The following is a 25149-nucleotide window of genomic DNA, read 5'->3' as shown; positions in this document are numbered from 1 at the left end:
TCCAGAGAGCAAGGCTGATTTCATCTGGGGAGTAGTATGTGGACACCAAGGAGAATTTCCTACACAGGGGCCATGTGAGCTGGACCATAAAGAATCAGGAAGAGACCAGGCATAATGGCTCACAGCTGTAATCCCCATCAGTTACGAGGCTGAGGCAGAAGGAGCAGCACTGTTTCAGCACCTACACAGGGCACCTCAATTCCCATTGTAACTCTTGCTCCAGGAGATCCAATGCCCTCTTCTGGACTCTTCAGGTACATACGTGGTGCGTGCATGCATGCTCGCATGCACGCGCACACACATGCACACACAAACATATACACACAGTTGTTTTTTTAATCTTTAAAAAAAGAAGAATGCTCTCTTGGTCATTTTATCATGGATGAGGGATCGGCTCATGGGGCCACACTTGGAGGTACTTCTGACAGTGGTTGACGGGGAGAGATATCATCTTCTTTAGCAGCATGGCCCCAGTAGGCAACCTCTCATCCATGCTCAGGTAAGCAACTTTAAACGCAGTGGGTCACACACACACAAAACCCGAGAAAGTAGGAAGGGGACTTTTTAGGGACAGAAGGCCTCAGCAAAAGAGGGTAGGAGAATAAGAGAGAATTCTAGTGCTTGCTGAGACCAAGACAGCCACTGATTCTTCACACTGACTCTGTGAAATGGGGTGACATCATCCATGTTCCAGAGGTAGTCACAGTGGTGAAAAAAACCCTAACCCTAAAGTTTTGTCCATATATATGGACAAAAATAAATAAGTAAATGAAATGCCCTTGCTAAGTCAGGCCCAGTAGTTGATATCTGCGATCTCAGCACTCAGAGGGCTGTGGTGGACTGCGGTTTGAAGACAGACTGAACTACACAGTGAGCTCTAGGTCAGCCTGGGCCACACGGAGAAATCTTGTCTCAAAGAAATAAATAAACAAACAAACGAATGAATAAATGAATGTGTAGATAGATAGATAGATAGATAGATAGATAGATAGATAACTGGGTGATGGTAGCACACTCCTTTAATTCCAGCACTCAGGAGGCAGAGGCAGGTGGATCTCTTTGAGTTCAAAGCCAGCCTGGTCTACAGACTGAGTTGCAGGGCAGGCTCCAAAGCTACACAGAAGAAACCCTGTCTTGAAATGCCAGAAAGAAAGAAAGAAAGAAAGAAAGAAAGAAAGAAAGAAAGCGGATACAGAAAGAAAAAAACAGAATTCTCAGAGAACAGAGTGCTCAGTATAGCGTAGCCCTGGGTTGGATCCTGAACAACATATCAACTAGACGTGGCAGCACTCACCTCCTGTGATCCCCATACTTGGATTTTGGATCCAGTTTCGGGAAAGCGTGTGCTACAAGAGACCCATATGGTGGGGAGAAAGAACGACCACCTCAAGTTTTCTCTTACCTACAGTCGAGGCCTCTGGCACACACTTCACAAGCAGACTAAATACATCAAATGTAAAAGGAAGACCTACTGTTGGTGGCAGAGGGAAGTCTAAGAATATAGCGACTGCTTAGGGCCAAAGCAACCATGGAGCCCTCACACTGACCCCGTGAGATGCTGTGCTTTTATCCACACTCCAAAGGGTTGAAACTACAGTTGGCAGGTTGCTGGAGTGGGATTTGAACCCCACTTTGTCGGTTTCCCTGTTTGTACCTTATAGGAGCTTGGGTAAAGGATGTGTGGAGTCCTGAGGAGATTTGCAGGAGGTGGAGTCAGGAAGAAGAGAAGTTCAAGGTCACCCTCCCTCTGCTACTAAGAATATTTGAGCTGGTTAAGAGTTGGGGAGGAGGGACCAGAGAGATGGTTTAGTGGCTAGGAGCACTGGTTTTTCTTCCATAGGACCCTGCTTCGATTCCCAGCACCCACATGGCAGCTCACAACTGTCTATTACTCCTGTTCTAGGGGGATCTGATGCCCTCTTCTGGCTTCCTCGGGCACTGCATGCACATGGTGCACAGACATACAGGCAGGCAAACACCCACACACATAAAATAAAATTAAAAAGAGAAGGGGGGGGGGGAAGAAGTACTCTGGGAGATACCAAGCTGACACTGGGGTTCTGGTGGGGACTGGTTGGCTCTGGCAGATGAAAAGGAGGGAAATGTCAGAGGTTATGTCCCAGGTGGCTTCCATACTGCAGAAAGAATCTGGTAATGTTCTTTACAATAAATGGTCCAGAGTGGGGACCCATACCCGCCACCTGCCCAGCTCACCCAGGAAGATACTTTATTCTCCAGACATTCGTGCACATCCCGCAGCCATTTGTGTATGCGATCAGCCAACTTAATGGATCACTGAGTGGATGCTGGCTGCTGGGCTGGGAGCTGGGGAGACATCATTAGCGGTTCACTGCAACAGCCTCTGGTATGGATTGGAAGTCTGGGTTTGCAGCTGACTTGCGGTGAGTCCCGGCTCGACCTTCAGCTTATTGTGACTTAAGGCGAGTGAGCGTTCGGACCTTTTATGTTTTTTTGTTTTTTGTTTTTTTGTCATCTGTAAGATGGGAACATTAACGGCACCTACACGCCTGGAATAGTGTGAGCACTCGGTGTTAGCTGCCATTGTTTCCCTTTCACAAGGAGCCAGGTCCGAAACACAGTTTAACTATTGCATTCCAATAGTGATAAGTTATCCTGTTATCCTGCTGCAGCCAGCGGGGGCTGGAGGTGGGGCAGGCTTCCCAGACTGATAACCAGTTGACCTAGGCTGGACTGCTGGGAAAGCAGAAGAAGGGCACAGGTCTGGAGGCAGGGGAGACAGAGAGGAGGTAGGCCCTGGAGGCAGAGCGACAAGGTCAGGGTTTCTGTCACTGTGACTCTTTGAAACTCAAAGCAGTGCTGAGAAGTAGGTCAGGGAGACATCCCGGCCCCATTTTACAGAAAACACTCTGAGGCCTCCAGACAACAGTGACTTAGCAGGTCTGTCTGTGAGGAGGTGGCTTAGGGGGCCCGGAAGGGACAGGCCTGAGAAAAGGCCTTTGTCCCTGTGCCTGCTGGGAGAAGACCAGCAAGAGCTGAGACTGCAGCTGGTCACCAGCAGCTGTGGTGGCCAGAGCTGCATTCCTTCCCTGCCAGCAGGGCAAGTCCAGGCTTAAGCAGGGGCCTGGAATTTTCTTCTGGTCTTAAAAAAAGACAAAACAAAGTAAAGCGGTAAAAAAGCAAAAAAAAAAAAAACAAAACAAAACCAAAAAAACCCTACGTGAGTCAACATTAAGTTGTACTGTGACTTCAAACAGACACAGCTTTGAACTGGCCCCATAAACCTCCCAGCAGCGAGTTTCTGGGAATGACAAGGAAGTCTGGAGTCAGAGTCCAGACTTTGTGGTGAGTCTTGGCTCGGCCCCTCCGCCTTGCTGTGTGACCTCATGCAGGTCACCAGCCCTCTCTGGGTCCTCCAAACTGAAGGAAGGGAGGGCGGGCGGGATGATATAAGAGGGGCGGAGAGTCCTGCAACTAGTTCCAGCCAGCTGCAACCAGCCTCACTGCTCTCCAAGTTGGAGGTACTTGGGTTGGGGGGGGGGGGCGGTTAGTGGGGGTTGGTGGTGGTAGTGGTGGTGTCTGGAAGCTGGAGACAAGCAGCCTTTCATCTTTAGCTGGCCCAGGGTCGGGGCAGGTTGGCAGGCTCCACATCCCGAGATCACGTTTCAGGCTAGAAGGGGCCTTCCTGTGACCTCAGCCGGCCAGCCTCGTCCCTGCCTTCCTCCTCCATCCACACCAGAGGGAAACAAGCAGCATCCCACCCAAGGTCACTGGCCAGCAAGTGGCTATCCTTCGGTCTGCCCTTCCCTCCCCTCCTACTGGAGCCAGCCCCCACCCCCGCAGCTCCCCCCTGTAAAGCCCTGGTCTCCTGGGCCATTAGGAATCTGCCAGGCGAGGCGTGGTCTTTTTCCTCCCTCTTGCTTCTTGGCTGGTTTTCCCAGCTCTCCAAAAGCTGCCTCCTGCAAAAGCCTCGGGTGCCTGTACAGGAACATTTTTCTTTAAAAAAAAAAAAAAAAAGAGGAGGGGCTGGGGGGACCTCAAAGAGAGAGAGAGAGAGAGAGAGAGAGAGAGAGAGAGAGATGCAGCTATGGTTTGGGTAGAAAAGCAACCAGCTCCTTAATCCTTGCCTGCAACCTCTGCCTCCCCAGCCATCCTGTTGGCTCTAGGCCCTGGAAAGAAGCCGGTGCTCCAGCAAGAGGCCTAGACCTGTCCCCCGCCCGCGTGCCCGCATCCGCATCCGCACCACCCCTCTTTCTTTCTGGGTTTGCTGTGTCTTTTTCGGAACCCGAGATAAGCTGCAGAGCTCAGCAGGGCTGAGAAAATGTGGGAGCTGCAGAGGGGTCTGGCCGGGGAACCTCACTGCCCTGCCCTCTTGGCCATTCTCTGCAGAGCAGAAGTTGCAGGATCTGGATTGTTCAACCCTAGCCACCCCTCCTCTTCCTGCCCTCGCCCGTTTTCTTGAATCACTGGTCTCTCCAGGGCAAGCTCCCCCAGGGCCATCACCCATATCTTCGCTATTATTGACTTGTATAGGACTTGGCTTCTTCTTCTAAGAGCCATTTACTTTCACAATCTGAGTCGTTATTCATTGAAACCCGCCACAGTGGTGGCAGCCAATGTCCCACCCTTTGCTCTGGCCTGCTTCGGCATCTGACCATAGCTTAGCTGTGTTGCTGGATGTGTGTCTTTTTTTTTTGTTTTTGTTTTTGATTTTGTTTTGTTTTGTTTTGTTTTTGGAGACAGGGTGTTTCTTTGTAGCTTTGGAGCCTGGCGCACGCCTTTAATCCCATCACTGGGGAGGCAGAGGCAGGCGGATCTCTGTGAGTTCGAGACCAGCCTGGTCTACAAGAGCTAGTTCCAGGACAGGCTCCAAAACCACAGAGAAACCCTGTCTCGAAAAACCAAAAAATAAAAAAAAAAAATAAAAAAAAATAAAGGCGTGCGCCACTTGAAGTGTGTCTTGAATGAATGAAGTGTGTCTTGAATGAATGAATGCAAACCATAAACAGATCCCCCCAAAATATTGAGAGACACCCTGTGAAGGGCCATTTGGCAATGGTGCCACCCTCTTAAAGGCCTTTTCGAGCCAGTGAGTGAGGTCATGCTCACACACAACCCCAACATTCAGGAAGCCGAGGTGGGATTGTCCAGCCTGCACTACATAGCGAGTACCAGGCCAGCCAGAGCTACACTAGTAATATTCTTTTCTCAGAAACAAACAAACAAAAACAAACAAACAAAAAAGAAAAAAAAAATCAGGCCAGCAGTCTGGCTCAGTGGGTAAGGCTGCTTGGGGCCAAGCCTGAGGATCTGAGTTCAATTCCCACATGATAGAAGACTCCTGGCCATTCCCATTTATGATAAATACATGTGAGACAAAATAAAAACTAAGAGAAATCTTGCACCCTGCCCAGCACCCTCATCAGCTCACACCTTCATCCCCACCTCTCTCTATTTACCAGCCCCTAGGGAGGCTTTCTTTTCCCCTGGAAGCCATCTTTCCTCTTGCCTCTCAACTGCTGCCTATGAAATTCCCTGTGCCGCCCCCCACTGATGTGTGTGCGCATTTTGGGGACTCAGGTATGCTAGGCAAACCTACCACAAAGTGACACCCCACCCTTTTTCCTTTTTATTTTGAGCTAAAGTTTCATTCAATTGCCTAGGTTGGCTGTGAACTTCAGCCTGTGACTTGGCCTTGAATTTGCAATCCTCCTGCCTCATCCCTTGCTGCTGGCCTTGAACCAGCTGGGGTTCAAGGCATTCTCTGCTATGTTGCCTATTTATTTGTTTTGTGTGTGTGTGTGTGTGTGTGTGTGTGTAAGGGGCCTGGGTGGAGATCAGAAGATAATTGCAGGAGTCCTTTCTCTCCTCCCACCATGCAGACCCCAGCAATCAAACTGAGGTCCTCAGATTTGCCAGCGGGTCCCTTTGACCACTGAACCACCCTGTTTGGATTTTAATACAGGTCTCTGGTAGCTCGGTCCGGTCTCAGATTTGCTATGAAATGGAGGAGAATGACCTTGAACTTCCTGCCTCCACACACCAAGTGTAGGGATTTCAGGTGTGAGTTACTGCACCCGTCCAGCACGACGTCAGTTTTTATGTATGGCTTCTTTCTCATTAAAAGGCACCGGGCGGTGGTGGCGCACGCCTTTAATCCCAGCATTTGGGACGCAGAGGCAGGCGGATCTCTGTGAGTTCGAGGCCAGCCTGGTCTACAAGAGCTAGTTCCAGGACAGGCTCCAAAACCACAGAGAAACCGTGTCTCGAAAAAAAAAAAGAGGCACTTGGAGGCAGAGGCTAGGTAGATTGATCCTGAGTCACTGGTGCCCTGCATCAGCCTCAACAGCAGCAGACAGCAATCTATGTTTATTAAATGAATAGACTGGTAACGGAGGAGGTTAAGTTCAGGCAGGATTTGGGCTTTTCAGGGCGGGGAGAGGGGGGATAGGCGCTGGGGAGTGAACTCAGGCCTTGCTGGGTTTAAGTGCTTTGTCTACCTCAGCCACATGTAAGCTTTGGAAGGCAAGAAGAAAAAGCATAGCATGTTGTCGCCAAGGGTACAGAGTCAGGACACAGACACACGTCCTCCTTGGCTTCATCAAGGCACGTGTGGACACAGTGTTAACTGCTGTCACTATTGTCGTGGTCCTGCCCGACATTTGGTCTTGCCTGACATTTTTTTATCTGCCATCTCACTTAGTTCTTACCACAGCCCAAAGAACCAGGGTATGTTTGGTTGTTGTCCCTTTTCCTAAAGAAATGAGGTAGAAGCAGGCCGAACAGTTAGCTGGGGTCACTTGCTGGGTAAGTGGCAGGAAGGGGTTTTGAACCCAGGTCTCTCTAACCCTGCCGCCCACCCGCGTTCCCTGCAGGAGGAGGAAGAGAAGGGGGCAGAGTGGCATGGTGGGAAGGCAGGGGGGCTCCGCTGAGCTAGGCCTCAGAAGCTGAGCAGCAGGCAGCTTCTTTCTAGACCTTTCATTTCCGGCAGTCTGTTCCAAGCAGGTGAAAAACCCTACAGAGGGCCCTTCTCTCATTCCCCACTTCCCACCACCTCCCAGCTGCCTCTTCCCCCCACGCTGGGAGGGGGAGGTCAGGTATGCCGCTGGGGATGCAGGGGGGAGTGGAGTGAGGAAGGTAGGGGAACGTCATTCCAGATCCTTCCCCTTCAAAGGCGCTCGGGGAGGAGAGAGCTTTCCAGGTGGAAGGAAAGGCAAGCGCAAAGGCAGCGGATTAAGGATGTGGAGGCGGGGAGAGCCTGTGAGCCAGGCTGGGACCGAGGTTTGGGGCCTCCTGGGATTGCTCAGTGAAGAAGAACTTGTTTGGAGGGGAGAGAGAGAGAGAGAGAGAGAGAGAGAGAGAGAGAGAGAGAGAGAGAGAGAGAGAGAGAGAGACTGACTGTGTATCCAGCAAGCGCTGAGGAGCTGAGGATGCCAGAGGAAGGGGAGTGGCAGGACTTTCTGGCTCTGAGCACAGTACTCTCCACCCACTCCCCCACACAGATAGGGGCGGGGATGCAGGATGCAGAGAGGTGATTCGTTTTGATGCCTCTGTTTTGTACCTGGGGCTCTGCTAGCTCGGTACCAGACCCAGGCCCGCAGCTCTTCAAGCTTTCTCACGTTTTCTCTCGCTTCCTACGAGATCCATATAATTTGCCCCATTTTATAGACAAGAAAACTGAGGCTCGGCAGGTTATATACCTTGACCGAAACCAGAAATCATTGGGTTGTCTGTCTGGTTAGGTTTGTGGTTATGTTTTTTTTTTTTTTGTGTTGTTGTTGTTGTTTTTGTTTTTTTGTTTTTTTTTTTTGAGACAGAGTCTAGCCAGGTAGCCCAAACTGGCCTCAAACCCTCCATCCTCTTCCCTCAGCCTCTGGGTGCTGGGATTATAGGTGTCCCACACCTAGCTCAGGACTGTTGGAAGAGGCACATCTAGGAATTGATCCCTGGTCTGTTTCTACAGGTGGCAATTTTGCTTGTCAGCCTGATGGGCTGTTCTCCCAGAGGGTTCCTGTCCCCATAGCAACGATGACAGGAACTCCCCGGGTGGACTGCACTTTAGAGTTTGTGCAGGCCTTGTTGCTTGTGTGCCTTGAAGCTTTATCATCCCCCCCCCTCCTCCCCCCTTTCAGAGATAAGGAAACTGAGGCTGAGAGAATGGGTGTCGCCCAGCTAAGATTACAAACTCAGTAAACTGCAAAACTGTGTTCAAACGTAGGAGTGTGGTTAGAGTCCAGTCCCGCTCCCTGCCCCCCGCCCCCAGGAAGAGGGTCTGTTTCATGTTCTTCTCAGGAAATGGACAGTTGACTCTGTTGTTTTGGAGACAGGGTCTCATTAGATATCCTAGCTAGTGCCACCACTCCCGGCCAGAAAAGGCTTAGGGCGTAGCCTTTGCAACCTGGGGATCTGCCTCAGGCACTGCAGACTTTCAAACTGATTCCCTGGGTACCAGAGGAAAGGCTTGGCTAGCCCAGGCTGGGTTCAGTTCTAGCTAGTGCTTCCTGACTGGATGTCCTGGAGCCAGGCCCTTAGCTCCCCTGTTCTTTCTTGACCTCATGGGTCACAGGAGGCTAACAGGAACAAGCCCATAGGCTTGTTGTCAGGGTTGAGTGAATACATACATAGAGAACAGTAGCACATGCCCAGCATACAGTAAGTGCTCATTAAATTGGTGATTATTAATATTTTTAATGTATGCAACATTATCGTCTCAGAAAGCAAGTTGTCTCACCACATCGCCCACACGGGAGATATTAAGTTTGTTATTGGATTATCTGTCAGCAAAGTCCCAAATCTTGATTTCTAATGCAGGTAGAAACTGAGAATATCAGCATGTTAACAATAATTTTTACTTGTGTCTGAGGCAGTGTCTCATTGTGGAGTCCGGACTGTCCTGGAATTCTCTAGGTAGACCAGGCAGGACTCAACCTCACAGACATCAGCCTGTTGCCCTCCTCTGACAGACACCAGACTGCCTGTCTCTGGCTGAGTTCTGGGGTCAAAGGTCAGCCACACCAGACTCACAAAGTCTTTCCCAGGTTGTCCTTGAATTCATTCTGTAGCCCGGATGGTGCTCCTGTCTCCCGAGTACAGGGGCTGCAATAATAAACCACCGCCCTGCCGGGCGGTGGTGGCGCACGCCTTTAACCCCAGCACTCGGGAGGCAGAGGCAGGTGGATCTCTGTGAGTTCGAGACCAGCCTGGTCTACAAGAGCTAGTTCCAGGACAGGCTCCAAAACCACAGAGAAACCCTGTCTCGAAAAACCAAAAAAAACCACCGCCCTGGGCTTTAAGTAACCAGAATTGTTGTTACATCCATCATCGCCCCCAGTAGCTGCTGCTGGATGCCAGTCGCTGTGCCAAGTGCTTCACATCTACCGTGGCACTGGAAAGTTTTTTCAGACAGGATCCTGTGTCATCCAGGGTGGTGTCAGATTTGCTCTGTAGTTGACAGAGACCTTAAATTTCTCATCCCTTTACCTTCACTTCCTGAGTGCTTGGATCACAGAGGTACCCCCACGTCTACTTAAATTTATTTATTTGCTTATTTATTTTTATTGATTTTAGACACTGTCTTTTTTGGGGGGTGGGGTTTCAAGACAGGGTTTCTTTGTAGCTTTTGGAGCCTGTCCTGGAACTAGCTCTTGTAGACCAGGCTGGTCTCGAACTCACAGTGATCTGCCTGCCTCTGCCTCCCGAGTGCTGGGATTAAAGGCGTGCCTGCATCACCACTGCTCGCCTAGACACTGTCTTACAGTGTAGCCCAGGCTGACCTCAAACTACTGATCTTCCAGCTCCAACCTTCTGAGTGCTGCAATTTCAAACCTAGTTTAACCTCATTTGGTTGGCCTTTACATCTCTGGGAAACAGAATAGGAATTAGTTTTTTTTTTACTCAGTTTTTTGATACAATTGTAAACAACAATTTAAAACAATTTACCCAATTGTTTTTTTTTTTTTGAGACAAAGTCTCACTATGTAGCCTAGCTAGCTGAGAACTCACTATGTAGACCAGAGAGAGCCCAAACTCAGAGAGACCCACCTGCCTCTCCTTGCTCACAAGGCCAAAAACAATTCTAACCCTTGCTTTCTGTTTATTTGGAAACAAAGTCTCCGTTTGTAGGCCAAACTAGATTCATACTTGCTATATAGTCCAGGTTGGCCTTGAACACCTACCTTAGTACTGGGATAATGTGTGCACCACCAAACCAGGGACAGTATCTCACACTGGTAATGTCAACACTCAGGAGACTGAGGCAGGAGGATTACTAGGAGTTTAAGGCCAGTGTAGGCTACGTAGCAAGTATCAGGCTGGGGAGATGACTTCTCAGTTAAAAAGGTTTCCTGTTCTTCCAGAGAACCTGAGTTCCATGACCAGACTTACATTGGGTAGAAAGGCAAATGATAAGACTGCCTATAACTCCAGTTGCAGGGGATACGATGCCATTGTTGCTATTTTCTGTCCTATGCAGGTACACACACACACACACACACACCAGTGTGGACTACTAAGCCCAGCTATGATCCATATCTTTCAAATAAGGAAACAAACTGAAGAGAGGTGAAATACCTTGCCCATAGCTAGACTTGGTGGTACATATTGGTAATTCCAGGACTCAGAAAGCTCAGGCAGCAAGATTGCCTTGAGTTTGAGGCCAAACAAAATAAATGACAATACCCTCAAACAACAATAACAAAATCACAGTAGTGGCACAGGTTTTTAATCCCAGCACTTGGGAGGCAGAGGCAGGTGGATCTCAGTGAATTCAAGGCCAGCCTGGTCTACAGAGCAAGTTCCAGGAAGGCTCCAAAGCCACAAAAGATTCCAAAGTCTCAAGAAATAAAAATAAGCAAACAAACATAATCCCAAAAGCAAAACAAAAAACAAAAATCACACATTGAGAAAGGTGTCAAAGAATGATTTAAAGTCAGTTTGTCTGTCTCCAAAGTCTTTGTTTGCTGGTTTGTTTGTTTTTTCTTATTGTTTTGCTTTTTTTTTCTTTCCAAGACAGGGTTTCTCTGTACAGAGCCCCAGCTGTACTGGAACTCGCTCTGTAGACCAGACTGGCCTTGAACTCACAGAGATCCTCCCGCCTCTGCCTCTTGAGAGTGTTGGAATTTGAAAGTGCACACCACCACTGCCCTAGTTCCGAAGTCTTAAGATCAGTTGGCAACAGGACCATGGCATAGATGTCTGTATCACTTCTAGCCCCCTGCATTGACGGGATCTGCTGCTTCAGACTTACCTCCCTAGATGCCGGGCCCACCAAGCACCGTTTACACTGTTTCTGTTAAGTGCCAAATCAACTTTTCCTCATTAAATCATCACCCTTGGTGGGATGTAGTGGTACACGCCAAGGTGGTATACACTGTGCAATATGGTAAAATTGAGGTTCAAACCCAAAAGAGTCTACATTGAGACTGTTCTCTCCAAACAGTGCAGCGACCCTTAGAGAACAGTTCCACTTTTAACGCCAGATTCCCTCCCCTGTAATAACTATCCTTATTCATTTAGCAATAACAGGATCTGAAGGTCCTGTATGTTCTTCCCTGCCTCCCCCTGCCAGTAACCTCATTGGCTTTGCTCCTTCTGTGCCCATCTTTTGACTTGTACCACTTTTTCCAACTCCCAGCTTACTTTTGGACAGACATTCTTCCCTCTAATTTTCATTAATTTCACCTCATACCAGCTGTTCAGAATGCATCGTCCTCTGACCCACTGTCTCGACATTCATTCTGGTAAATACATTGCTCCTTGCCTTTTTGCTTGTCTATTTAACTTTAACTCTAAGCTCCGTGAGGATCCCGGCTCCTTTGCTCACCACTGCAGCTGTCCGTTCCCAGGGTGCTCTACATATTGTAGGTGCTTAGCATTTTTTTCCAAAAATATTTATCTATTGAGTGCGTGTGCGTGTGTGAACATGTAAAAGAGCATGGACATACCAAGGCCCATGCGTGAAAGTCAAAGGACTGTGGTTCTCTCCTTCCACCAAGTGGGTTCTGGGCATTGAACTGAGGTCACCAGGCTTGGCGGCAAGCATTTTTACCTGTCGAACCATTTCAGTAGTTTCCACACCAGTGCATAAATTGATGCTTGCAGCTTTGTGAGCTAATTAATTCCACCATTAACTCTGGACTCTCACAATTGCTCCAGTGTCTACATCAAGACATCTTTTCGTCTTCTTATTATTTTTTAATATTTATTTATTTATTTATTGTGTATACAATATTCTGTCTGTGTGTATGCCTGCAGGCCAGAAGAGGGCACCAGACCCCATTACAGATGGTTGTGAGCCACCATGTGGTTGCTGGGAATTGAACTCAGGACCTTTGGAAGAGCAGGCAATGCTCTTAACCTCTGAGCTATCTCTCCAGTCCCCTCTTTTTGTCTTATTTTACGTGTGTGTTTTCTTCAGTGTATACGTGTGCGCCATCTATATGCAGTGCCATTGGCGGTCAGAAGAGGGCATCAGATCCCTTGCAACTGGAGTTATGGATGGTTGTGAGCCACTTTGTGGGTGCTGGAACTGAATCTGGATCCTCTATAGGAACAGCAAGTGCTCTTAACAGCTGAGTCATCTCTCTAGCCCCTGTTGTCCATGGTTCTGGTCCATGAAGCACAGGCAGCCTAAACATGGCGGAGTAGAGAACCGGTCGGTGAGGTACAGGCAGACTGAACGGCGGAGTAGAGAACTGGTCCATGGGGCACATGGACATGAATGTGGCAGAGTACGGGTCAGTCTTCGGTCAGTCTCAGCCCAAAGCCTTCCTTCACTTTCCGGTCATAGCGGGATTTGAACAGTCACATGTCAGACTGAGTGACCCAATCCAAGCCTGGGAGCCACCAGTGATCACTGGGGCCCTGTTGGCACTGCTTACTTGGCAGTGTTGGTCTTTCTGAAGCCTTTTTTTTTTTTTTTTTTTTTTTTGGTTTTTCGAGACAGGGTTTCTGTGTGGCTTTGGAGCCTGTCCTGGAACTAGCTCTGTAGACCAGGCTGGTCTCGAACTCACAGAGATCTGCCTGCCTCTGCCTCCCGAGTGCTGGGATTAAAGGCGTGCGCCACCACCGCCCAGCCTGGTCTTTCTGAAGTCTTAAGCTTTAGGGAGGGAAAAAGACTTTGAAATACACCCAAAGCAGTCCTTGACAGCCAGACCTCTGCTCGCAAGAGCGGACAGACCTGACCTGGAAACACCAGGTGTGGTGGCAAATGTCTTCGATTCCAGCACTGGGGAGGTATGGGGAGGGAGATATCTCTGTAAATTCAGGCCAGCTTGGCTCACACAGTGTTCCAGGCTAGCCAATGGCTACATATAGAGAGACCTTCTCTTGAAACAAACGTGGACGGCCTCCAATTGTAATCTCATTCCGCTTCTGTTTAAGCTGTTCACCCACTTGTCACTTTCCCACGAGTATATTGTTCTAGCTGCTGGATAGAAGTGGGCCCAAGTTTACGGTGGCCAGAGTGGAAAGAGCATTGACCTGACACCCTTAGGGCTATCCTGGCCTGCTAAGGGGTGGGGGAGGAAAGCCTTCAGGTGACAAGCTGTCTAAGAGTAGGGAAACAGGGATAGATGCTAAGTGATATAGGTTCAGTCCTGGGGTCATCTCTAATTACCTGGTGACTATGGGCAAGAGTTATTTCATGAGTTCAGGGTGTTGTGCATGTTGTGTGTCAGGGTGTATACATGCAGGCCAGCTGGAGAATCACCTCAGGGGCTGTTCTGGCAACTTGCTTCTTTTTTTTTTTTTTTTTTCGACCTGGTTCTCTTATTGGCCTAGCTTGGACAAGGATGCCTGGGACTGTGAGCTCTAGAGATCTGCTTGTCACCGCTTCCCCAGAGCTGGTTTACAGACCTGTATCTGTTATATTTTTTGTTTTGGATCTGAGTTCTAGAATGCAGGTCCTTGTGCTTTTCTGACAGCTGTGTTGTCGTCGCCCCACAACTCCCTGTCTTTCCTTCCTTCCTTCCTTCCTTCGTTTTTTGAGACAGGGTTTCACTATAGTATTAGAGTCTGTCTTGGTAGAGCAGGCTGGCCTCGAACTCACAGAGATCTGCCTGCCTCTGCCTCCCGAGTGCTGGGATTAAAGACTGCGCCACCACCGCTGTGCGAGACAGGGTTTCTTTGTGTAGCTTTGGAGCCTGTTCTGTAACTCACTCTGTAGAGCAGGCTGGCCTGGAACTCACACAGATCTGCCTGCCTCTGCTTCTGGGATTAAAGGCGTGTGCCACCACAGCCGCCGGGTCACGATCACGACTCTCTTTTTTAAAAAGTTTAAGTTCAGCACACTGCCAAGAGCACAGCAGACACGCCAGTAACAGAGCGACTACCAGCCTAAAATTCATTCTTCCGTAAGAGGCCTATACCTGTTACACAGACTTGCTCTAGAACACCAAATGAGCTAAGCTGGATCCGTCACATTGTCACCCAGATGCAGCATTTTGTAGTCACTAAGCCACTGGGCGTGCGTCCCCAAAGCTCCCACCTAAATGGGCTGGAAGCAGATCTGCTGGGTCTACTTCCCCCTATTTTGAAGAACAAACTGGAAATTAGGCAGGCAGGAGTTGTCTGAAGTTAGCGAAGTGACAGGTGTCAGTGGCCGCTCAGAACTAGCTTCCAGTACCTGCACCCAATCTTCATCAGGACACCTAGCCTTTGGGGTGAGCTACAGCCTGTGACTCACAGTCCCCACCCGGTTTTCAGTCCGGCCTGGGACAAGGCGTGAAGGGACGTAACTATTTGCTACTCGAGGGGTGTTCATAGAAAGTTCATAGGCTCGGCCTGTTCCATCCACCAGAAATCCTGGGTTTCTGGACTCTAATAAAAAGAATTCCTCTCTCAGCACATGTTTGACGAGGTCTTGCACTTTCTCAGCTGATGTTTTCCTCTTCGAACATGGGCGTCAATTTCCCTTTATTTCCACCTCCACTTCACTTGGTTTGCCCTAGCCTCTGTTTACTCCGATTGCGGAAGTCGCTCGGGTGGAGTTCCCGGGACACTACCTTTGAATACGTCTTTTGCGTACTTATTTAATTGGCATTGGATTCAAACCAATGGCATGTCTGGAAGCCCAGGGCGGGTGGGACAGGGAGCCAATCAGAACGGTTGGCGGGGTGTGGCTGCGTCCCGGGGCGGGGAATCACGTAATGGCGGACTCGGGCCGGTGGAGTGCGGCTTAGGGGCGTAGCGCGCGGAAGTGGGGTTCCGACTGTGTGGCAGCCCGCGAAGCGGTGGGCTGGAGCGTACTCCTTGGGGACACGGACCGGCCGGCCAGCCCTTGTTTCTGAGGGCGACTGCGTGAGGTCAGGTGAGCAACAGGTCCCCCTGGGCGCGCCCGGCTGTGAGGCGCCAGCGCCGGCCCGGCGGCCCCTGCAGGGTCCCGGGGGGCAGCCGGTGCCCGCTCTGGCTGCCGCTGCCACGGTTCGCGTGCTGTCCGCGCTGTGACGACACTTCGGGGGTGGTGGTGACCCAGAGTGCCCTTCGGACACTTGGGAGGGCCCGGCGAAAGTGTTACGACCTGTGGCCCGGCCACCGGCACCCCGTGTGCTCTTGGGCAAGTCACGTCCATCTTTGGGCCTCAGTTTACCATTTGTCAAAAGACTTGGCAGAAGTGTGCGGATTGGGTCTCAGCAGTTTCCCGAGCTCTTGGACAAGTTCTTCTCCAGCCTGAGCCTCAGTTTCCATATTTGGGCCATGAAGTGATGGAGCTAACTCTTGGAGGCCCCTGCCCTGTGAAGCTGGGGAGTGGGTTGGGCACTGTGTGTGTAAGTGTGTGCGCGCACGTGTGCACAGAATGAGCTGTAGAGAGAGGAGGGTTGGCTTACGGGGACCACTTGTCCCAGAGCGTGGGAGCCACCAGATCGTGACGGGGTAGGGCCAGGTCCCTTTGATCCTTGGAGATGAGGAAGTTTTATCCCGTTGTTCAAGAGATTGAGAGATGACGAGGAAATAAATCCTTGGAGCCTTCGGGGCTACTGTTGGCATTTAAGCCCAGCACTGAAGAGGAGGAGGAAAGCCAAGAGAAACATTGATGGTTGTCCTACTGTGTGCCAGACTTTAGGAATACATTCTTGTTTAGTTTTTCCAGCTGTCCTTGCCAGTTTACAGGTGACGAAGGCAAGTCTCAGAAGTTGAGTAACTTGCTTGGGTCGACACAGTAATATGTGGCGCTTACCATCGTGAGGGTGTTTTCCTCTGGGAAGCACCGGGGCAGAGGGGGCAGGGGTAAGTCACTGCTCTTCGAAGGGAACTTTGCTCTGTCGGAAATGGAGGGAGGGGTGTAACCCGGAGATTTGATTTCACTTCTGGTGTGGGGACAGGCTAGGTTCATTTTAAGCCCCCCACCCCCACCCCTTTCACTCTGGGACTTAGGGCCATTCCCGAGTGTCACTTCATGTCAGAACAGCAGAGAATTCAGGTTGAGTCCATGCAGAAGAAAGTTTACCAGCTTTGGGTGTGTAGACTTGACTTCTGGTTCAGTGTGGTACCATCCCAGTCCCGTCTCTCTGGAAGAAGGCTGCCTTTTATTGGGAGGGAGCGGTCACCCATCTGTTCCTCTGAATTTCTTTGGATTCCTGAGAGTGAGGTTCTACAACATGTCTCTCTTTGTAGTTCCTTATCTATCAGGTGAGTGAAGTCAGTGGACTTTGGAGGGAGTTGGGTACCATAGCCCTTGAGCTTTACAAACATCGAGAGCCTTGGGTTAATCAAAATAGTCGTCCAGCTGTGGGTATTGTCCTCATCTGTCAGTGATAGGGAGGAAAATCACAAGAGGAAGTCGCGGAGAAAGAGGGCGTTTCTTCGCTGTGGAGCCAATATCTATTTTCTTTGTTTGAAATTCTAAAACCAGAAAAGCAGCAGCTAAAGGAGGAAGGAAGGAAAGAACTTCTAAATGCTGCTTCCTGTCAGGGAGCTTTGAGGGCTGTCCCAGTAGTGTGGGAGGCACTGCTTGCCCAGGAAAAGGCAATTGAATTGCCTGGACTTTGAGAATGATCTTGTAGTTTCTAGAATGGAGAATGAAATAACTAAGTCTTAAGTCCTCTCAGAAGACTGTTTAAAGAACATTTTAGTGAGTTATCACTGTTGATTCATTGTTCCCACAGTACTTTCCAGTCTTTGGCCAAGTTTTAACTATGATTTAACTCTGCATTTTAACATAATCTGTCTTTGCTATTAGAGGATGCAGAGCCATCATCACATGAAAAAATATGATATGTTTGGACATTTATTTATATCTGTTATTATTGTCTCTTTAATGTTGTTACTTACTTTCTGTCAGACGAGTCTGAGTCTTCTTTTTTTTTATTATTAAAAATTTCCTCCTCCCCACCTCCCATTTCCCCCCTCCCCCACTCCCCTTCCCCTCCTTCGAGTCTGAATCTTCTTATGTAACTCAGACTTACTTGAACTCAGTATCTTCCTGCATCTGATTCTCCAATGTTAGGATTACAGACATTGGGCACTACCATGTCCCGCTTGTTTTTTGACATTTAAGGTTGTTTTTTTTTTTTTTTTTTTTTTTTTAATGGCTATGAATCACCATGTGGGTGTTAGTAACTTGGGTCCTCTGTATGAGCAACAAGTGCCTTTAACTGCTGAGTAATCTCTTCGGCCCTTTAGCCTTTTTTTTTTTTTAAAGTTACCAGTGTGTGTGTAAATCTGTGTGTGAGTGTGTATAACTCCAGTTCCAAGGAATCTGATTCCCTCTTCTGACCTCAGGCAGCAGGCATGCACACGGTGCATATGCATACATGTAAGCAAAGCACTCATACGGTCAACATTGTTTAGCAGAGTGGATTTCAGAGTCCGGAAATCGTGCTCTATGGGAAACTTTTCTGTTTTATAAAACTTTTACGTCAGTTAAAATATAGCTGATATGCATTTTCTCCTGGGTACCAGAATATATCTCTTAGTACTCTCTCTGTACTTGTTTTTAGATGCTAAAATGACCCCTCCACCTCTTCTTTATTTATGGTGCTGATAATGGAACTCCTTTGTGTTTGTTAAGCAGGTGCACTTTACAGTTGAGTTACATCACCAGCCCTTTTTGCCCTCCTTTTATAAATAATAGTTTATAGGTTCTCTGGTCTCTTTGTTTTCTATAGCTATTGAGAGAAACACTATCTTTTTCTGTACACAGGAGAGAAAGATTTGCTTGCAGGATTTTAGAACTGATTTTTTTCCTCAGGGTAGTGCTTAGTGTAATATGGGATAATCACTAGTAGGAGGAATTTGGGTCAAATTTTCCATTTTTCTTTTCTTTTTTCCAGTGCTTTGAGACAAGGTCTCTTTTCCATAGGTTTGCCTGAAACTAGCTGAGGATGACCTTGAACTCTTTTTTTTTTTAATTAATTTATTTATTTAGTATACAATGTTCTGTCTGTATGCCTACAGGCCAGAAAAGGGCTCCAGACTTCATTACAGATGGTTGTGAGCCACCATGTGGTTGCTGGGAATTGAACTCAGGACCTTTGGAAGAGCAGGCAATGCTCTTAACCACTGAGCCGTCTCTCCAGCCCGACCTTGAACTCTTGATCTCTGTACCTCCCAAGTGTTGGGTCTAGAGGCTTGTGCCCTATACCCAGGTTTTGTAGTGCCGAGGATTGAACCAAGGACTTCAGTGCATGCTAGGCAAGCACTCTCCCAATTAAACTACACTTTCAGGCAGGCTATAGCTTTTCTGAGCTACCTCTACTATAGAATGAAGTTCATTGTTTGACAGTGAAGGATTTCTTCTTTTTCTAAGGACACCCATGGCAACATAGATTTTAAGAATTTTGTCCTTCAGAAGACTATGGGACCACTGTGTTTAAAGACTTCAGGTCATTCTATTTGAATGGCTCCACAGTGTCTGATAATAGCTCTTTTTCTGGGAGGGTGTGGAATGGTGGGCTGGAAGTTGCAAGTGGAGTAGTGGGATTGGACTAGGAAATAGAAGTGATTCCTGCCTAGACCACTATTGAAAATAACTGCAAAGTAGCAACCTAGCGTGCTACAGTCTAACATATGCTTGGGATTCTGAGTCAGGAGTAGTGGCAAACACTGCTAATCCCAGCACTCTGGAGGCAGAGGCAGGTGGATCTCTGTGAATTCGAGGCCAGCCTGGTCTACAGAGAAGTTCCAGGACAGCCAGAGTGACATAATGAGATCCTGGTTTGAAAAAAACAAACAACAAAAAAATTCAAGTTGGGTAACTGTGTCTTATATTTAAAATCTTTGGCGTTTGTAATTCCTAAAGACCAGAGCTTCAAATTGATCGTATCAGGATTCTTCATGAAAACTGGGCTTATTAAGTGGCACAGGGGTTCGGATGTCAGTACACAGATTTGTTTATATATCTCATGTGTGTGTGCATGTGTGTGTGCGTGTGCACCACAGAAGGTGTGGAGAGTAGAGGAACAAGGCTTCACTGTGAGCTTTAGAGCCTGTCCTGGAACTCATTCTGTAGACCAGACTGGCCTTGAACTCACAGAGATCCATCTGCCTTTACCTCCCCAGTGCTGGGATTAAAGGTGTGCGCCACCATGCTTTGGCCAACTGAAAGTTATGCTTATTCCTTGAGTACTAGTCTTACTAAAATTGAGTGGGCTGACAATTGATAATTTGGGGATAGATAGAAATGCATAATTTTTGGGGATTTGGGTAAAGGAGGCAGACTTCTGGGCACTAGTGATGGCAGAAGAAGCCACGGAAAGTTGTAGTTTGAGGGACTGCAGAGATGACTCAGAGGTTAAGAACATGTACTTTTCTTCCAGAGGACCCAAGTTCAATTCCTAATACCCATGTGAGGTGGCTCACATCAGCTCTAGGGGAATCTGACACCTCTGGTCTCTGTGGGCACCTGTTCTCATGTGCAGATAGACACACATACACATAGTTAAATAATAAAAATAAAATTTAAAAAATTGAAAGGAAGCTGTAGTTCGAATGAGTCTCCAGCATGACATGAGAAATAACTGCTGTCCCGGAACTAGCTCTTGTAGACCAGGCTGGCCTCGAACTAACAGAGATCCACCTGCCTCTGCCTCCTGAGTGCTGGGCTTAAGCCCGACTTGCTTTTTGCTTATCCTGTGGAGCAGATCTAAGATGTCATTTTTGCTTTGGGAAAGACTCATTGACTACTCCTCGTTTTTTTGTTTCTCTTTATAATAGTCCTGGTTGTCGTGGAACTTGTTCTATAGACCAGGCTGGCCTCAAACTCAGAGATTTTCCCTGCCTCTGCCTCCCGAGTGCTGAGATAAAAGGTGGAACATCACCTGTCCCTCCCTCCCTTTTTGTTAAAGTACTAGTCAGAGAGTCAAAACTAAGTCAGATAACAGAAACTAAGGAACACTGAGAGCAGGGGAAATGTCTTCCCCAGGGAGGAGCACACCAGTTGGTTATCCAGTCAGTGCCAAGTGGTCAGCTCTGAAAACACACAGAGACAAGTAACATGCAGACTGAGCCGCTTATATTTTTATACTTAGGAACACAACACAGACATACATATCACACATATAAAGGCAATAGGGGTGGGTACCTCGGAGAGTTTGAAAATGAAAGGGGAAATGATATAATATCAACAAATTCTTAAAAATTCCCGCAAAGAAGTCAGACAAGTTAGAAAATGCTTTCCCTGCTTCTTCTTCTTCTTCTTCTTCTTCTTCTTCTTCTTCTTCTTCTTCTTCTTCTTCTTCCTCCTCTTCCTCTTCCTCTTCCTCTTCCTCTTCCTTTCCCCCCCTCCCCATATGAGTTTCTCTGTAGCCTTTGGCTGTTGTAGAACTTGGAGATTCAACTGATTCTGCCTACCAAGCACTAGGTTTAAAGGCATGCATCACCATGCCTGGTTTACTGTTCTTTTTCTTTTTTTAAATTTACATTTTATTGGTGTTTTGCCTGTATGTATGTCTGTGTGAGGGTGTTGGATCCTGGAGTTACAGACAGTTGCGAGCTGCTCTGAGGGTGCTGGGAATTGAACCCAGGTCCCTTGGAAGAGCAGTCAGTGCTCTTAACCACTGAGCCATCTTTCTAGCCCCCACACTCTGTGTTTCTTAAAGACAGACCTTAATGCTGTTTGCCTGCTATCCATTAGGTGCCAATAGCAGTGTGATATCCTCCCAGAAATGTGACACCCAGAAATACCTCTAGACATAGTTACATGGACATTGAGGAGCTGGATTACCCCAGTTGAAAACCACTGATTTAGCAGGGGTAACCCATGGACGGAAGTGAGTGCAGATGTTTTGAGATGGATGCTTGGCTTCTGTTCTTTCTGGTTATAGGTCTCCTGTCTTTGAGGAGAAAATAAATTGTGGGGAATCAGGAAATGACAACTTTAAAATAGCCATGTTATCTTTATTCTGTTCAGATTTTATTTTATCAAGTTAAAATGTATTGGAGCAGTACAGATAGCTGAATTATTTATGCAGATCTACGTAAATTCAATTTCTTATCACTGATTAAGATTAGATGGAGTAGGGCTGGAGAGATGGCTCAGTGGTTAAGAGCATTGCCTGCTCTTCCAAAGGTCCTGAGTTCAATTCCCAGCAACCACATGGTGGCTCACAACCATCTGTAATGAGGTCTGGTGCCCTCTTCTGGCCTGCAGACATACACACAGGCAGAATATTGTATACATAATAAATAAATAAATATTAAAAAAAAAAGATTAGATGGAGTAAAGAGCTAGTAGACGATTACTTTCCTGAATGGAAGACTCACAGAAAAGCTTCTGTGAGATCAACCTGCATTGTTCCTTTATAGAACTTGCTGGAACCTGTTAGGTTTCTCTTAACTGAAGTTTGAGCTTTATGGCTAAAATGTATCTTTGCTGTCTCTACTTAAGTACTTTATAACTTTAAAGTCACAGGTTTAGGGCCTTCCTAGGGAAAGGCTCTTGCTACCATGTCTGAAGACCCGAGTTCAGCCTCTGAATGAAAATGTTTCCTTTCTGTTGCTCCAATGAAATAACCTGCCAGAAAGTGACTTAGGCGAGAAAAGGTTTAAATTCCTCTCACAATCCCAGGTCATAATTCACTGGGGCAGGAATTTGAAGCAGCTAGTCACATACATAGTCAAGAGTAGAGAGAGAATGAATGCATTCATGCTTCTGTTGCTTAGCTCATAGTCTCTACTTTCTTATACAGTCCAGGACCCAAAGCCAAGGGAATGTTGCCGCCCACAGTGGTCTGAGCTTTCCATATTAATTAACGTAATCAGAACTGTAGAAAGAGAGACGCCACTTGTTGGTTCCCAGCCGCTTAGCCCCGAAATAATCACACAGAAACTGTATTAATTAAATCACTGCTTGACCCATTAGCTCTAGCTTCTTATTGGCTAACTTTTACATTTTAATTTAACCCATTTCTATTAATCTATGTGTGGCCACGTGGCTATGGTTTACCAGCTAAAGTTCCGGCCTCTATCTCCGCCTTCTTTCTCCCAGCATACAGCCTAACTTTCCCCCTCCTAGTTCTGTTCTTTCCTGCCATAGGCTCAAAGCAGTTCTTTATTCATTAACCAATAAAACCAACACATAGAAGGACCTCCCACACCACAGAACAGTTCCTCACAGACGTGCCTACAGGCCATCCTAATCCAGATCGTCTTTCATTGGATTTTCTTCTGAGGTGATTGTACATTGTGTTAAATTGACAATGAAAACTGACTATCACAGGGATCCACTTGATGGGAGAGAATTAACTCCTGCAAGTTGTCCTTTGACCTCCACACACACAAAGAATATAATTAGCTCTGGCTGTCCTGTAGACCAGACTGGGCCTCAAACTTACAGATATCCACCTGTCTCTGCCTCCCAGGGCAGCCAAGGCTATACAGAAAAACCCAGTCTCGGAAAATTAAAAAAAACAAAAAAGTGCTCATTGCTCTTCGAGAGGACGGAGAACACAGTTTAATTCCCATCACCCATATCCGGAGTTTATACTGCCTGTAACTCTAGCTCCAAAGAATCTGTTACCTGCCTTAAGTGTCTTTGAGTATTTACACACAATTACAGACACATACATACATACATGTGAATAATAAAAATTAAAACCCTTTTTTTTGTTTGTTTTTGTTTTTCAAGACAGGGTTTTTTGTTGTTGTTGTTGTTGTTTTTGTTTTTGTTTTTTTTTTTGTTTTTGTAGCTTTTTAAAGCCTGTCCTGGAACTAGCTCTGTAGACCAGGCTGACCTCAAACTCACAGAGATCTGTCTGCCTCTGCCTCTGGAGTGCTGGAATTAAAGGCTACGCCACCACCGCCTGGCTAAAAATCAAACATCTTAAGGAAAAAAACCCAAAACACTGAGTAACAGATCTCAATCTCAATCTCTCTCTCTCTCTCTCTCTCTCTGATGTTTTAATTATGTCTGTGATCTTGTGTTGGAATGCTTCCATAGCTGTCCTGGGGCTGTAGATCGCACTCCTTGCTCTACGGCAGTATAAATTAGCATCACTGATGTCTTAGTCACCATTAAGGTAAAGTTGAATGAATGTTTTTTTTCCTGTTTCATTTGAAGTTATGAATGGTACTCTAGAGAATTCAAATGTATAGTCATGAATAGTATCTCAGAATAGTTACCATTTATGCAAATGAAACACACTTCTTAACTTAGAAACCAAACAGAATTGAATTAGAAAAGAGAAGAATAGAAACAAGGATTGTACAGAGGGAATGCTGTTCAGATATAGACGTATCTTAGAACAAATCTGCTTTTCGTAATGATTTCTAGATACCTAAAAATAAACAGTTGGAGATTGATGGACGAGGCTATTAGCTTTGCTTATGATATTTATTTTTGAGCCCTGATTTTCCTTCTCTGGTGAAATATAGGAAAATCTGAAGTGTATTCTCTTAGTTGTAAGATTAATTCCAGTTGAATAAAATTAAGTTTCTTATTTTAGGATATAGATGTCTTTTCTCAGAGAGAGTTATGGTTGATTTTAGTTTCAATTTGGGTGTATGCACACCTGTTTATTACACACATATATCTCGCATAGCTTAAACTAATTTAAGCTCGGTAGTTGACACAATCGAATAACGAGAGCAATTCTTTTGCTCTCCAGTACTTAGAATTATCCCCTCTCCCCACGATGCCATTGTTCTAGCAAGTATCAGCAACCCTTCTCAAATAGATTTTTTTCTTCTCTCTTTGTGGTACTGGGATTGACCTAGAACCTCATTAATGTTAGGTAAGAGCTTCACTACTCTACTGAATCCCAGCCCTCTTTTTGCTTTTTCATTTTGCAAGGAGTCACTTGAGTATCCTAGGCTGGCTTTGTATCCACTTTGGAGCCCAGTTTGGCCTTGAACTTGCAGTTCTCCTGCCTCAGATTTCCACAGAGTTGGGGTTAAGGCCTGTACCATCAGGCCTGGCTTCAAAGCAAATCTTTTTCTTTTTCTTTCTTTTTTTAAAAATTTTTTTCCAGACAGTGTTTCTCTGTGTAACTTTGAAACCTGTCCTGAAACTCACTTTGTAGACCAGACTGACCTCGAACTCACAGAGATCCGCCTGTCTCTGCCTCCCAAGTGCTGGGATTAAAGGTGTGTGCCACCACCACCAGGCCTCAAAACAAATCTTAAGAAAGTGTCTGTGTAGAAGATCTTGGGTCATACTTGTTGATATTCCCTTCCATTCACATTGAGAACTATAGATTCCTAAAATCAAAATTGAATTTTGATTAAAAGATCCACTTTGCCCCTTTCTAGCTTAGGTTCACTGAGCTCCTACTTTGATAAATTTTGTTATGGTCAGTCCCCAGCATTTGAGATAAAAGGTAGTAGCTACCTTTTATATTTTATGAATAAAGTATATGGTTCAGAGATAAACTTTTTAAAAATTTTTATTTATTTCATGTACATTGGTGTTTTGCCTGAATGTTTATCTGTGTGAGGGTGTTGGATCCTCTGGACCTGGACAGTTGTGAGCTGCCATATGGGTGCTAGAAATTGAACCTGGGTCTTCTGGAAGAGCAGTGAGTGCTCTTAACCACTATGCCATCTTTCCAGGCACAAAATACACTTTTAAAAAACCACTCTATTCATGAATAGCAAACTGCAGACTGAAATGCCCCTCCTCCCTTTTTATTTTTTTCTTTCCTGACCTTTGGGCCTCATGTAACCAGGCTGGCTTAGAACTCACAGTGTGGCTCGGTGCTGTCCTGGAACTTGTTGGCTCTGTGGCCTTAACTCTCA

General features: G+C 46.8%; 1 protein-coding gene across 2 annotated transcripts in view; it reads left to right on the top strand.

Annotated features, from left to right (window-relative positions):
* The first annotated feature begins 15117 nt into the window (after window positions 1-15117).
* Wasf2 (WASP family member 2) overlaps window positions 15118-25149 on the top strand; it is a 71809-nt gene continuing 61777 nt past the window's right edge. The window contains exon 1 of one of the 2 annotated variants that reach the window (XM_041651871.1): window positions 15118-15281. The gene's annotated coding sequence lies outside the window, so the exon portion shown is untranslated. Of the gene's footprint in view, window positions 15287-25149 lie in introns of both variants that reach the window. The other variant, XM_041651870.1, reaches the window with a different exon arrangement.

Source organism: Microtus oregoni, unplaced genomic scaffold (genome assembly GCF_018167655.1).
Source record: "Microtus oregoni isolate MIOR12 unplaced genomic scaffold, Mior012 000005F_ref0000423, whole genome shotgun sequence".
NCBI classification, from domain to species: domain Eukaryota; kingdom Metazoa; phylum Chordata; class Mammalia; order Rodentia; family Cricetidae; genus Microtus; species Microtus oregoni.
The sequence above is the reverse complement of the archived record's forward strand: the minus strand, read 5'-3'. Positions and strand labels throughout refer to the sequence as shown.